The following is a 15,305-nucleotide window of genomic DNA, read 5'->3' on the forward strand; positions in this document are numbered from 1 at the left end:
CATGAATTGATGACATGAATTGGGAACTGATGCACATTCAAGTGCCAAAGAAACTGGTACACCTGCCTAACATCATGTAAGGCACCAGCGAACAGGCAGAAGTGCCGCAACACGACGTGACATGCACGCGACTAATGTCTGAAGCAGTGCTGTGCTGGAAGGATTGAACACCATAATTTCGCAAGAGGGAGTGGAGACGTCTTCTGGATAGCACGTCGCAGCACATACCAGATGTGCTCAGTGATGTTCATGTGTGCGGAGTTTGGTGGCCAGCGGAGGTGTTTAAACCCATAAATGTGTTCCCGAAGCCACTCTGTAGTTATTCTCGAGGTGTGGGACGTCGCATTGTCCTGCTGGATTTGCCCGTCCGTCGGAATGGAAAATGGACGTGAATGGATGCAGGTCATCAGGCAAGGTGTTTACGTACGTGTCACCTGTCAGTGTCGTATACAGACGTATCAGGGGTCCCATATCACACCAAGTACACATGCCCCACATCCTTACAGAGCCTCCGCCAGCTTGAACCGTCCCTACTGACATGCAGGGATTCATGAGGTTGTCTCCATACCTGTACACATCCATCCGTCGCTAGAACTTGAACCGACACTCGTCCGACTGGGTAACATGTTTCCAGCCATAAACAGTCCAATGACGGTGTTGACGGGCCCTGGCGAGGCGTAAAGCTTTGTGTTGTGCAGTCATCAGGGGTAGACGAGTGGGCCTTTGGTTCCAAAAGCCCATATCGATCATGTTTTGTTGAATGGTCCGCACGCCGATACTTGTTGATGGTGCAACACTGAAATCTTCAGCAATTTGTATTAGTGTTGCACTTCTGTCACGTTAAACTATTCTCTTCAGTCGTCGTTGGTACCGTTCTTGCAGATGTTTTTCCGGCCGCAGCGATGTCGGAGATTTGATGTTTTACCCGATTCCTGATATTCACGGTACATTCGCGATATGATCGTACGGGGAAAACTCCCCACATCATAATCTACCTCGGAGATGCTGTGGCTCGTGTGCCGACTATAGCACCGCGTACAAACTCGCTTAAATGTCGATAAGCTGCCACTGTAGCTGCAATATCCAATTTAATGGTTGTGCCAGACACTTGTTGTCTTATATAGGTGCTGCCGACCGCAGCGCCGTGTTCTGCTTATTTACATATCTCTGTATTTGAATATGCATGCCCATAACAGTTTCTTTGGCGCTGCATTGTAGATCTACAAAGGGCGTTCAAAAAGTTTTGCACAGTCATCTCTAATTTTTTTATTTTTTGCAGGAGGAGAGTTAAATTTTTTGTGAACAAACTTGGAACATTCAGCTATCAGTTGGTATATAAAAGTATTTTCTTTTATTTACAGGTGAGCCATAATGGACCATGAGGTAGATGTCAGGTTGCGACAACGGTCGATGATGGAGTTCCCCTTCCAGACAGGCGATAACTCTGCCACATTGATTCACAGGAAGCTGCTCCCTGTTAATGTGGAGGACACTGTGGATCGTAGCAGTATCCAGCGGTGGTTGCAGAGGTTTAAAGAAGTTGATTTCTTTCTACTGGACTGTCCACGATGCGGTAGACCATCGATGGCAGTGAGTGATGTGAATAAGGAGACCATTGATCAAATCATCCAAAATGACAGATGTGTGATGACATGACAGATTGCCGAAATGACTCGTTTGTCATTGGGTAGTGTGGTATCACTGGTACAGTCACTAGGGTACAAAAAGTCTACGGTCGCAGGTTCGAATCCTGTCTCGGGCATGGACGTGTGTGATGTCCTTAGGTGAGTTAGGTTTAAGTAGTTCTAAGTTCTAGCGGACTGACGACCTCAGAAGTTAAGTCCCATAGCGCTCAGAGCCATTTGCACCGTTTGCACAAAAAAATCTGTGCACGTAGGGTGCTTAGATTATTGACAAGCGAAATGAAAAGGATGAGGAAGAATGTTTGCTAGGGTCTCATGAAGACCTTTCCTGAAGAGTGGAAACAGTGTCTTGACGGCGTCATTACACAGGATGAAACATGGTTGTTTTTGTCTGAACCTGAGAGCAAAGTCCAATCCATGGAGCGGCGCCATCCCAGTTACCCTCGGGAGAAAAAAAAAAAGACGTTCACAAACAGCAGGGTGAAGGGTGATGACCTCGTTCTTCTGGGATCAGTGTGGTGTCATTTTCATTGACTTCTTGGAACCTAGCTCCACAGTTAATCGGGACCATTACTGTTTGTCAATGGACAAGCTGCGACGTGCCATCAAGACCCACAGACCACATCTTCAGCGTCAGCTGATCAGACTACACCGTGACAATGGGAAACCCCATACAGCGTTTATGCCTCAGAAGAAAATCAGGACAATGGGTTGGAAAATCGTTCCTCTTCCTCCCTACAGTCCGGACTTGGCTCCATCTGATTTTTACCTCTTTGATCGTCAGAAGGTCCATCTGCGCTGTAAAACATTTGATAGTAAGACTTATTTCCTGTGTCACGCGATGGTGTGAAAGTCAATCCCCAGAATTTTACCAAACTGCATTTACGTCATGGAAAGAACGTTGGGCCAGATGCATCACAGCTGATCGAGGCTACATAGTGTAGGATCAATGTAGAGCTAAATGTTCCAAGTATGTTCGCAAAAAATTTCATTCTCCCCCTGCAAAAAATAAAAAATTAGAGATGACTGTGCAAAACTTTTTGAACGCCCTTTGTGCATTAAATGTATTCGAAATTGCGAACATGGACAACCATAAGCTGTGGAGTGGAATGACAACAGTGAAAATTGGTGCCAGACCGGGACTCTAACCCGGACGTCCCACTCATCACGAGTGGCCGCCTTACCATTAGGCTATCCGAGCGAGACCCGCTGCCAGCCGCAAAGATCTGTTTGTTGTCAACCCTGTGTCTGCAAGCTATACTCTTACCTCCATTACGTGTATTCCAATACAGGGGAGACATTTTTGTAGAACGTCGCTTGCCTGCAGTCGGCGGATGAATACGACATTGCAGTGCCAGTGTTATTACAATTCATGCACGTCGAAACGAACTTCTCATCGTAATTCGGAATAACACAGGCACTGCAATATCGCATCGTTATATAAATCCGTCGATAACTGCGTTTCTAATAAAAATAAATTTGTTGATCAAAATGATTGTCGATGGATACGTTATGCAAGAAATACGCTAATGAGCGAACACATGACCACCACGGCAGTTCGGGAAGTTGAATGGCGCCAGGTACCGCTAAGTGTGTGTATGTACTGTAGTAAGTGTGAGGTGTTGAGATGGCTACTATTGGCGAGAAAATTGCGCTATTAGGATATTAGTTGAGCAGACAAAGCCACCACTTCAGCTGGTGGGGGGAGAGGTGGTGGTGATTGTGTGGGGAAGGGTGGAGAGGGGGGTACGCCAGGGGGGATTCCTTCGAAACGGAGAAAGATGCACCCCTATAGTCGGATCTGAAAATCGCAGCACCAAGAAGCAGTTGTGCAACTTAAACGAAAGTTGGGAGGCGTCCTTCTGCTTCGCAATGACGATGTCTATCTTGATTTACGAGTAGTGCCAGGTTTCCTTTAAATACGTTCTGCAAAGGTCGTGAGCGTTAATTACCTTTGATACTGTCTGCCCACAGTAGCTGAGTGGTCAGCACTACAGAATGTCAATCCTACGGGCCTAGGTTCGATTTCTGGCTGGGTCGGACATTTTCTCCGCTCAGGGACTGGGTGTTACGTTGTCCTGATCATCATTATTTCATACCCACAGACGCGCAATTCGAAAGATATGCACCTGGCGAACGGTCTGCCCAACGGGAGGCCCTAGTCACACAACATTTCATTTATCTTTGAAATTGGACTTTGTGAATTGATGTTTGTCAAGAACGCCTCTAAGGCGACCAAAGAGTCCTTTATCATCACTGGGGCTGAAAGAGGTTGTGTATTAGGGCTACAAGAAGGTCCATGTTCCTTCTGCAACGTTACAAAAAAACTTGGCCCGAATGTTGCCACTGTACATCATTGTTGCCACAAGCGGTCACGACAATCTACTATGGAGCCAAGAAGATTGGACTTACGGTCACGTGGAACTACAGAGAGGGAAAACAATTGTGTTTGGCGTATGGCTCTGGCGTAACGTACTGCGTCTGCAGCGGCAGCTTAGTGGTAGTTGGCACCACAATGACGCAATGAGCTGTTACAAGGCGGTTACTTCAACAACAGGTGCGAAGTGGATGCCTTGTAGCGTGCATTCCACTGCCCACAGACCAGCGACGTTTCAGACTTTAGTGGTGTCAAGCAAGAACTCAGTGGAGTGCAGGGTGGAGGTGTCTTGTGTTTTCTGGTGGAGGTTGGTTCCACCTCGGTGCCAGTGATGGCCGGGTGTTGACTAGGAGGAGGCGACTTGAGTGCCTGCAGCCGACCTGCCTGCCTGCTAGACACGCGGGACCCACACCCAGGGTTACGGTCTGGAGTGGGGTTTCGTATGACTGCAGGATCACTCTCGTGGTTGCTCCATGCACCCTGACTGCTAAGTTGTACGTCAGTCTGGCGATTCGACCTGTTGTGCCCAGAAGCGACCTCCGAGTTCTGCTTTGCTGCCGTGAGGCGATATGCGAATGAACTATTTACTGAACTCTGCATTCCGTTATAAATTCCCCAACGTGATTCTTATGCACTTAATGATATCCCACCTATCGCGATTGCGGTTTTCGTATCGCGACATTGCTGCTCGCGTTGGTCGAGATCCAATTACTGTTAGCAGAATATGGAATCGGTGGGTTCAGGAGGGTAATACGGAACGTCGTGCTGGATCCTAACGGCCTCGTATCACTAGCAGTCGAGATGACAGGCATCTTACCCGCATGGCTGTAACAGATCGTGCAGCCACGTCTCGATCCCTGAGTCAACAGATGGGGACGTTTGCAAGACAACAAGCATCTGCACGAACAGTTCGAAGACGTTTGCAGCAGCACGGACTATCAGCTCGGAGACTGTGGCTGCGGCTACCCTTAATGCTGCATCACAGACAGGAGCGCCTGCGATGCTGTACTCGACGACGAACATAGGTGCACGAATGCCAAAACGTCATTTTTTCGGATGAATCCAGTTTCTGTTTACAGTATCATGATGGTCGCATCCGTGTTTGGCGACATCGCAGTGAACACACATTCGAAGCGTGTATTCGTCACCGCCATACTGGCATATCACCCGGCGTGATAGTAAGGGGTGCCATTGGTTACATGTCTCGGTCACCTCTTGTTAACACTGCGGCACTTTCAACAGTGCACGTTACATTTCAGTTGTGTTACGACCCGTGGCTCTACCCTTCATTCGATCCCTCCGAAACCCTACATTTCAGCGGGATAATTCATGATCGCATGTTGCAGGTCCTGTACGGGCCTTTCTGGATACAGAAAATGTTCGACTGCTGCCCTGGCCAGCACGTTCTCCAGATCTCTCACTAAGTGAAAACGTCTGGTCAATGGTGGCCCAGCAACTGGCTCGTCACAATACGCCAGTCACTACTCTTGATGAACTGTGGTATCGTGTTGAAGCTGCACGGGCAGCTGTAACTGTACACGCCATCCAAGCTCTGTTTGACTCAATGCCCAGGCGTACCAAGGCTGTTATTACGGCCAGACGTGGTTGTTCTGGGTACCGATTTCTCATCCAAATTACGTGAAAATGTAATTACATGTCAGTTCTAGTATATTTGTCCAATGAATACCCGATCATCATCTGCATTTCTTCTTGGTGTAGCAATTTTAATGGCCAGAAGTGTAGGATGAAAACACCACCAAAAATTCCAAGAAAAGTCACTGTCAACCATTTGAAGACGTTAATAATTCTGTTTTAACGTAGTTTAATAGACCTCATGCCAAAAGATTGCCTATTAGTGGACCGATGTTACAAGGAAAAGCTCTTAAATTTGCCTGTGATCTTGGAATCCCTAATTCCAATACAAGCAACGGCTGGTTGGACCGATTTCGTGTCTGACAGAGTATTGTTTTTCGACCAATCTGTGGAGAAGAAGTTAATCAGCGTGTTGTATGAGACTGGGAGTCGAGACTTAGTAAAATTACAGGTGGCTACTGTGGCAGTGACATTTACAACATGAATGAAACTGGTCTATTTGTGAAAGCTATTCCGGACAAAACACTAACTGTGAAGGGCGATCAGTGCAAAGGCGGCAAATGGCAAAACAAAGATTAACGATCGGTCTTTGTGCTAACTACGCGGTGGAGAAGGCGAATCACTGCTGACACATACAACAAATCGTCTACAGTGCTTCAAAAACAAAGACATTTCCTTGCTTATTAGTGTCTCTTGGCACGCAAAATAAATTAATGGATTTTCTTTCGTTCTTGGCTGAATAACTTAAATTCAAGGATGAGCATTCAGAAAAGTAAAATCCTACTTCTTGTAGATAACGAACCTTGTCATTGCAGCAGAAAACTTATCAAATGTGAAAGCAAAATTTTTTCCTGCCACCACAGCACCGTGTGTTCAGTCTCTTCATCCCACCAAAATTTGTGACTTGGTCATAGGTAAGGGTTTGTAACCTCCCAAAAGATAAATCCCGTACGCCAAGTATAACCTCCCAACAGATAAATTCCGTAACCTCCCAACAAAAATATGACTAACCTCGCAATAAAAATGTGACTCATATATAACCTTTCAAAAGAAATCTCGGGATGTAACCTTTTTAATAAGTGCTGCGGCACGGCCCTGAAAAATCATTCTGAATAAACTGAAATTTCTTACCTCAATGATGTCGCCGGATAACGCGTAGTAGTAGCTCGCTGCATTGCAGTAGCTTGAGTAACGAAGATTTTTGTGAGGTAAGTGATTTGTGAAAGGTATAGGTTAATGTCAGTCAGGGCCATACTTTTGTAGGGATTATTGAAAGTCAGATTGCGTTGCGCTAAGAATATTGTGTGTCAAAAATCACAGTCATGTATAATTTTTCAAAGGGGACGTTTCATATGTCGACCCTTAGCCGAGGATACCTCACTGGAATCTTCTGATTTTTTCTTGTAGTTTGTGTAATTAGTGTACCTATTGTTTATTGCTAGCGCATAATCATAGAGAGAATTTCCTTTGTAGTTGTAGCTTTTCATTGTTGTACAGTAAAACAGTTGTGACACGCATGTAGATTTGCACCAAGTATTTCGCAGCTGCGCTTGCAATTAAGTAGATGTAATTTTCAGTGTTATGATTTTGCTCTTCAAATTGTGTTTTTCTGTGTTATCGTGTGAAATACGTGATAATTATGGCGTGTGAAAAACTTAACACTAGGCTCCAAAGTAAACTGAGAAATAATAGTGACGACGAGCGTAGCTTATCAGCACCACTGTGTAATGAAATAACAGACATTCAAAGTAGTAATTTGGTAATTGCGCATATTGAAATGGAGCGGGCGGCAAATAATGGTGTAGACAGTGAAACAAATTGTGCTTTTCTGTGTTATCTGTGTTATCGTGTGAAATACGTGATAATTATGGCGTGTGAAAAACTTAACACTTGAACAGGGAAGCATTATCGATCTATCGGTCGGCAACAGCTCGCCTCAGGAATCCGAAATGACAGGGCACAATCTTGCAAATACTGTAGACTCAGGTTTTGGGTCCTCACCGTTTTCTCCAGTGAGTCAAGCCACATTTTCTGCTTGTCAAAATGTGAATGTTGCCAGTGAAAATGCACTGCCAAAAAGCATAGAGAAACAGATTCCAGACACTAATACATTATTACTGCAATTAATGCAAGAAATGGAACAAAATCAGAGACAAACAGAGCAAAAGCTTCAAAAGTTAGACACAATGGAACAAAATCAGAGACAAACACAGCAAATGCTTCAAAAGTTAGACACAAGGAACAAAATCAGAGACAAACACACCAAAAGCTTCAAAAGTTAGACACAATGGAACAAAATCTTCGGAAGTTAGACACCACGCTTGAACAAACACGTGAAGATCTAGCTACTGAGTTACATAACATTGAACCGAAATGTCAAAAAGTCTGTAATGACGTAAAAACACAAATTTGTAAGCATTTTCAACCTATTTTTTCGCGGCGTGAAAATGCATTACAGAATCATGAAGAAGCCATAAAGGAACTGCAAACTATTGTTCATGAAAATCATAAGACCTTGCAAGCTAAAATTGACTCAGTTGCACCTACCGATTCGGTTACGCAACTTGCAAAAACTCAGGAAAACTTAAAGGACACAGTAGATACGATTTCAACACAAATGGACACTCTGCAACTTGGTTTAGAAAAACACACAGAGGAAATAATTTCACTATCGGATAAAGTAGCCGAACTTTCAGATCAGTTCACTAACTTATCTACAAAGGTAGATGATGATCTGAATGACACAAGACCTGTAGCCTTCACTCACACTGAAGAGTATGAACAAATTGGAAAATTCAAACAAAATCAAAATCAAATCAGTACACTGTACAAAAGAGAAATCCGGGAAGTACAAGATCAGTTGGCACACGTAATACAAGAATTACATGTTTCAGAGAACACTCGCGCGCCAGTACGGGAAGAGGGACATAGAAATACGGAACAACCACAAAATAATAACACAGGACACTTCGGAAATTATGAAAGAAATTGGCAAGGCGCATTGAATTTTGAGATGGAACCGCCGAAACGAAGTAACAATGAGCGATGTGCGACTCGCCGACACGATGATTTTGACTATAAGCTGTTCATTACTACACGTAAATTCAAAACATTTAAGAATTCTGGCTACGACATTCATCCACGAGCATGGCTTCATCAATTCTCTCAATGTTTTCCTCCCAACTGGTCATTGCAGCACAGATTAGAATTTATATGTGGCTACTTAGAGAATGAACCAGCTGTAAGAATGCGATCGGTCATTCACGATTGTCACAGTGAAGGAGAATTTTATCATGCCTTCCTCTCAGCATACTGGTCTCAAGCTACACAAGATCGAGTAAAACATAGCATCATAATGATGAAACATTTCGAACAATCTGAATTCTCCAGTCTTGTGAAATATTTCGAAGACATGTTGCACAAGAATCAGTACCTGTCAAACCCATACAGCCCCTCAGAACTCATCCGCATTTGCTTAATCAAATTACCTGTACATTTACGACATATTATTTTCGCAGGACGTTGCAGATATGACATTGAAGCTTTTCAGAAACTGTTACAAGAACTGGACATTGACACTGACAACCGCGGGACGTGAAAACAGGAACACAACAATTATAGGTCACATCCGTCACAATTCCGCGATGACAGAAATAATAACTGGACACGACAAGGCTATTCTTACAACGTAAATCGTGACCAAAACAGACATCACCTGTGTGACAACCGTTGGCAGAATAATCGATACAGAGAAAGATCGCACTTCCGTAGTAATTAATATGACAGAGATAACCATAGAAACAGACAATATGGTAACCAAAACAATTATTATCAAGGGAGACAGAATAACCTCAGACGCAATGGTCCACCGTGCAGTTACGATACCGGGAGAAATTCTTCACCACGTGACCGACAAGAAAGAAATTATGGATTCTACCGACATGTCGTCAGACGATATAATCGTAACGACAGACCCGAATTGCATCAGAATTGGCGGGATTCAAACAGAGCAGGACCCTCTCGGTAAGGTGAATTTGTAGAAGTTAGGTCTCCTAATCCCAAAAAAGAGACAGACAATAACTCGCACAGCAGGCAGCCACGTGCGCCGGCTGACTCAGAGAAAAATAACATAGAGGCTAACCTTGAGAGAAATTCCAGTATTCTTTACCGATGTATACCGCATGATAATTGCATTCAAGTTCAAACTCTGAGTACTATGAAGAGTAAAGGATTGCACCACACTTCACATGTAAATCCGCTTATTGAGAGATAATCTGCTTTTTAACTTTGTCTTTGCCATAAAACTTTTCACTTCACATTACTAGTACGCTTCGTCAGACTTAGAAACTGTTAGCATGCAACTATGTTTTAAAGTTAACTATCAAGTCAGTAACCTAGGGAACGTATTTAGACAAGTAATTACGAATGCATTGATATAGTGAACAGAGGACACAGTGTTACTGCGTGTGTACATTCTTGCTTGTTAGCTGCACGATTACGTAACGACTATAAGGCTTACATACTTAGAACATATACTGCTAACGAGATTTTAATGCAACAATTTGGTTTACTTGAAAATAAATTCTTTATTTGAAGTACTTTCTGTGAGATTAAATATCACTTAGTATTTGGTTTCTTTGACAGCTACACGATTTATATCACTACGCTACTAATGAGTGACAATTTACATTGTTGCTTTTGCGGTGTGTCTGTTTTATATCTGCACAATTTTTCTGTATTATTCTGGAAAGTAAAACATGTTTTAGTAGTAACTTTTGTGGTAAGCTACAATGAGACAGCCTTTTCCGTAGCACAACAATACGTTACAGCACAGTACTTTCTTCATCACGGCAATAAGCGTAATAACTGAGATATGTATATGCAAAGCATTTCACATTTGTTTATGAGGAGGTGCGTACATTGACTTCAGCAGAACTTTGCTTACAGAGGACGATAACTACGACAGTTCCACAGAATTATCTTACAGCAAGACGCACATTTAGCGCTACAGGACACGCATTTAAGTTATTAATTTTGTACTTAAAACATTTATTTTTAAAGATTTTTTAATTACAATGATACAAAGGTTTTCCGTGATACATTTCATTCCATTGCTGTAATCTGTAATACCTGAAGTTATAATTACATTAATGCTCAGGGGAATACACGCTTACTTTGTGTACCATGTGTGTGGCAAGCAAAGGAGCCCTACCTAATATGATATTTGCTTATACAACTTTACACATCAGTACCATATTTCTGAAACACAGAATTACACGGCTATCTGATAATTTAACTGAGAGAGAGAAACATTTTTTTACTACATCAGTGACAGATGTTTACTTAATTACACAGTTGGATAACTTCACACCTATGAAATTGTATTTTGTCTGTACTTTGTGAACTGTTCATACTTTTTTCGGAACCATTGTGATACTATGAGAGCTTTGAATGTCGTATTTGGTAGGGGAGCATGATTTTTAAAGTACGTTTGAGGTAGATGACACTATTGAAATGAGCAGAGAATTTTTTTAAGGTTTTGTCATTATTGCAGAAAGCTACGACGTTTTTGAGATTTGACTGAAGTGTTATGATGTTATTTTTACGACGACGATGTGTATTATGCTGTTGAGGTATGTTTATGATCAATAAGCTGATGCTATATGAGGAATTTGATTATGCTTCATATTTATAATGATGAAATATTGAAGAATGTCAACGAATATGTATATGTGTAATAAGGTAAGGAATAATGAGTAGTGGTTAGGGACACTGATTTGTGAAAAAGGATGTTGCAAACCAAGAACCGTACTTTAAGATTTATGAAATGTGTGTATATGGGTGAATGTATTACAATGCCGACGAAAATTTTTTGTACACTGTTATATTTATAGGATTTTGTTTCTACACATTTGTAACGCAAATTTTCGACCTGTGAAATTTTTTATATGAGACTGTCACTGTAGTGCAAACTGCTGTCGTAAATATTTCGGTAAGAAAGCCAAGTGACCTTGACGTAATGCGTTGTGAGTAGTCAGGTGTGCCAGCCACCTGGAGAAAAAGTCATTAGGTGGAGAAAAAAGAGGCCATTAACCTTGCTATTGACATTCCTTTGGAGAAAGCATCGCAAATATGACACACTATTACTTGGAAACGTATGATTATACTGTGGAGCATGTACGTTGTGCTACTTACTGATATGCTTATGAGTTGATGGGAAATATTCTTACATCTGCACAACTGATTATGACAAGTGTCTTTCTATGAGACTGGAGAGAATTTCTACTGACTTATGAAATGCCACATGGCTATTGAATGATGTTTTTAAGCTTTGCTTTACATAGCTGCTTATTTCATTTGATATCTGGTTTCCAGCTGTGTTGCAGCATTGGTTATATAAAATAAAATTAAATGCATTTGCTAATGTGAACACTTTCTGTCATCAGATATATTAAATAATAATTTTATGATCCACATTCATCGTAAAAGGAGCACTTGGAAAGGAAATAACAACAAGAAGGGACTAGTAACAGTAACTGCATATATAATTTTCTTTTCAAGTACTTGGTAATTTTTTGTAGAATAAATTTTTGTGGTGCACCACTTTAATTACATAGACATTAAGATGTGAATATACATTTCCCTTATCTGCATTGTTGTCTTTAGTGTACTATTTTTTCTGCTTTGGGGTTTATCATGTGTAGATATAAGTTATTACACTTACTGCTGCTTGCTATGCCAATTTCCATTTTTTTGTCATTGCTGTTCGTGTTAATTGTTTAGTGCCACTGCATTCCCTCATCCCTTAGTTTATGCATCTGAGCTCATTAGATTTAAGTTAGCTTAAGATGGGGTAGGCTATATAAGAGAATGAGTTGTGATGAATTGGAAGAAATGCATTGAGAAGCTATAAGAAAATGGTTTGTCCAAAAAAGTATTTTGAAAGAGGATATGAACAAAAAAGTTGGGTTTAGGGAAAACAGGTTTAGGTAGGATTTTCTTGGAATTAAATGATGAGGTAAGATAATGGAAAATAAATAATGAAGTAAGAAATATGTGAACATATAAATACAGAAAGCATGCTTGGATAGGATTTTTTTGGTGAAAACAAATGTTGAAATAAGACGAAAGATCTATGGAATGCAGTTTTGGGTTGGACTACTGTACCAAATGTTATACTAAAAAAAGCCCTGTCCTTTCCTCCTGTGTTATTCTGCTATGTGTTTGTGTACTCTTGTGTATTTGTGTTTTTCCTGTCGTTATGTGTTTAACTAATAATATTTGTGTTGTAGAATTTTTCTAGTACTAAGCTACATTCACTATGATGAGGAATACTGTTATCCTCAAATATAATTTGCATTAAAAATATGTTATTTGCTTTGTAAAGATGTTTAGACATTATTAATTCTGTTCTGTTTCAATGCTCATGTGTGAAATTAATGTTTCAAAAACTATTCTCATTATTTTATATATTTACTTATGTCATAATTCCTGTAACACTGATGTATATGTTTATTTCTATTCTTTTGTAAAGCCTGTGTTACTACAAATGTTATCTGTACTGTTATGTTCTTCTTGATGTATTTTGTAGCTTTCTCATTGTATTCTTATGTTGTAAATTTATAATTGTATAGACACCAGTTCTTCAAATTGAGTATCATTTCACTGTACACGTTACTGTTGGTCATAATATATGCACAGTATGTGAGAAGTTGGGACTGTTAGTGCTTGCATGTGTGTTGATAATTCAGCAAGGGACTGGTTAACAGCATTGCTGGTTCTAAGGCCAATTCCAAAAAATCTGTGAGTGCACAAGTGGTGGTTTATGGTCTTGCTATATCGTCCGCAAGACTCTTCGATGGTGATTGTGCACCTGCACAGTCGCAACAGATGGTTGCTGGCCGTCTCTACAAGGACTACAGTGGGTCTGCATCTTTAAAGGCCCACCAATACCACTATTTCTACAAGGACTGCAGTGGGTCTGCACCTCTGGTGGCCCGCCAATACAGTAATCTCTAACTAGACTACAGTGGTCTGCTCTGTGATGACCTATCTACCTATATTCTTCAACTACGACTGACTCTGCTGTGGGCTTGCTCTGTTGTGGCCCATTACCTGTCTGCATGTCAAGAGTCAGCACTGTCTTTCTGTTGGATGGTCAACATTACTTCTTCAGGACTGCATGGAAATCCACTACTTCTGTGCGCAATTTCTTTTACTAATGAGACTTTGTGAAAAAAAACTGTAATTACTATTTTCAACATTTGTTTCCACCAAAAAAATCCTATCCAAGCATGCTTTCTGTATTTATATGTTCACATATTTCTTACCTCATTATTTATTTATGAGAACAATTTTTGCTTTTGACCAACAGTGTATCAATAAGTCTGTGCATTTGATATCTTTGTTATCGTAACTATGAAATTTTTTTTCAACTCTGTATTGGCCACTGCCCAAAACAATTTGTAAAAATTTTTGTGGGGAGCATGGGGGCTATGAAAGTAGGCTGTTTAGGTTTTTATATTGTTAACGCCACGTAGTGCTCTACATGAAAATCACTGACTGTGGTGTATGCAGTCTGAGGCTCGTTGGCATTGTTGCAATAGTCGCTATTGTAGTGTTGGGCAGTTGGCTGTTAACAGCGCATAGTGTTGCGCAGTTGGAGGTGAGCCGCCAGCAGTGGTGGATGTGGGGAGAGAGATGGCGGAGTTTTGAGAGCGGATGATCTGGACAGAGACAGTAAATTTGTAAGACTGGATGTCATGAACTGATATATATATATTATCACTTTTGAACACCATTAAGGTAAATACACTGTTTGTTCTCTATCAAAATCTTTCATTTGCTAGCTATGCATATCAGTAGTTAGTGGCTTCAGTAGTTAGAATCTTTTATTTAGCTGGCGGTAGTGGCGCTCGCTGTATTGCAGTAGTTCGAGTAACGAAGATTTTTGTGAGGTAAGTGATTTGTGAAAGGTATAGGTTAATGGGTTAATGTTAGTCAGGGCCATTCTTTTGTAGGGATTATTGAAAGTCAGACTGCGTTGCGCTAAAAATATTGTGTGTGAGTTCAAGCACAGTCATGTATAATTTTTCTAAGGGGACGTTGCAATATATATATATATATATATATATATATATATATATATATATATATATATATATATATCACCTGTCAGGATGGAAAGGAGATTTACTATAGCTGAACTATGCGATATGCATTTAATTTATGGCGAGGCAAAAGGTGTTGCGAGGGCAGCTGTACGAATTAATCGAGAACGCTTCCCACAACGACGACTTCCTGGACGAAAGACATTTGCTGCTGTGTACCAAAGGTTTGTGTCATTGTAATTCTCTACTTGTATGCGATTATTATGCATTTGCATCTTAATAAAGTACAGTAGTTATCTGCACCTTTGTAAATTTTCGTTCGTATGCAAAACGTATCTTCTGTTCTGAAATGCTTTCCGTTTTTGTTACATCATGACAGAATACAATTGACGTGTACGTATTTAATTTCCTTAGATTGAGAGACACTGGCTCTTTACTGCCCCGCGCAGAAGGCAGAGGCCCACAACTCGCCGATCGTACACTGGAAGCTGAGGAAAGAATTCGGGACCGCATCCAGGAGGATTCTTCTCAGAGTGCTAGAAGCATCGCCCGCCACGAGCGTATACCGCACACTGTCGCTCA

Source organism: Schistocerca americana, chromosome 11 (genome assembly GCF_021461395.2).
Source record: "Schistocerca americana isolate TAMUIC-IGC-003095 chromosome 11, iqSchAmer2.1, whole genome shotgun sequence".
NCBI classification, from domain to species: domain Eukaryota; kingdom Metazoa; phylum Arthropoda; class Insecta; order Orthoptera; family Acrididae; genus Schistocerca; species Schistocerca americana.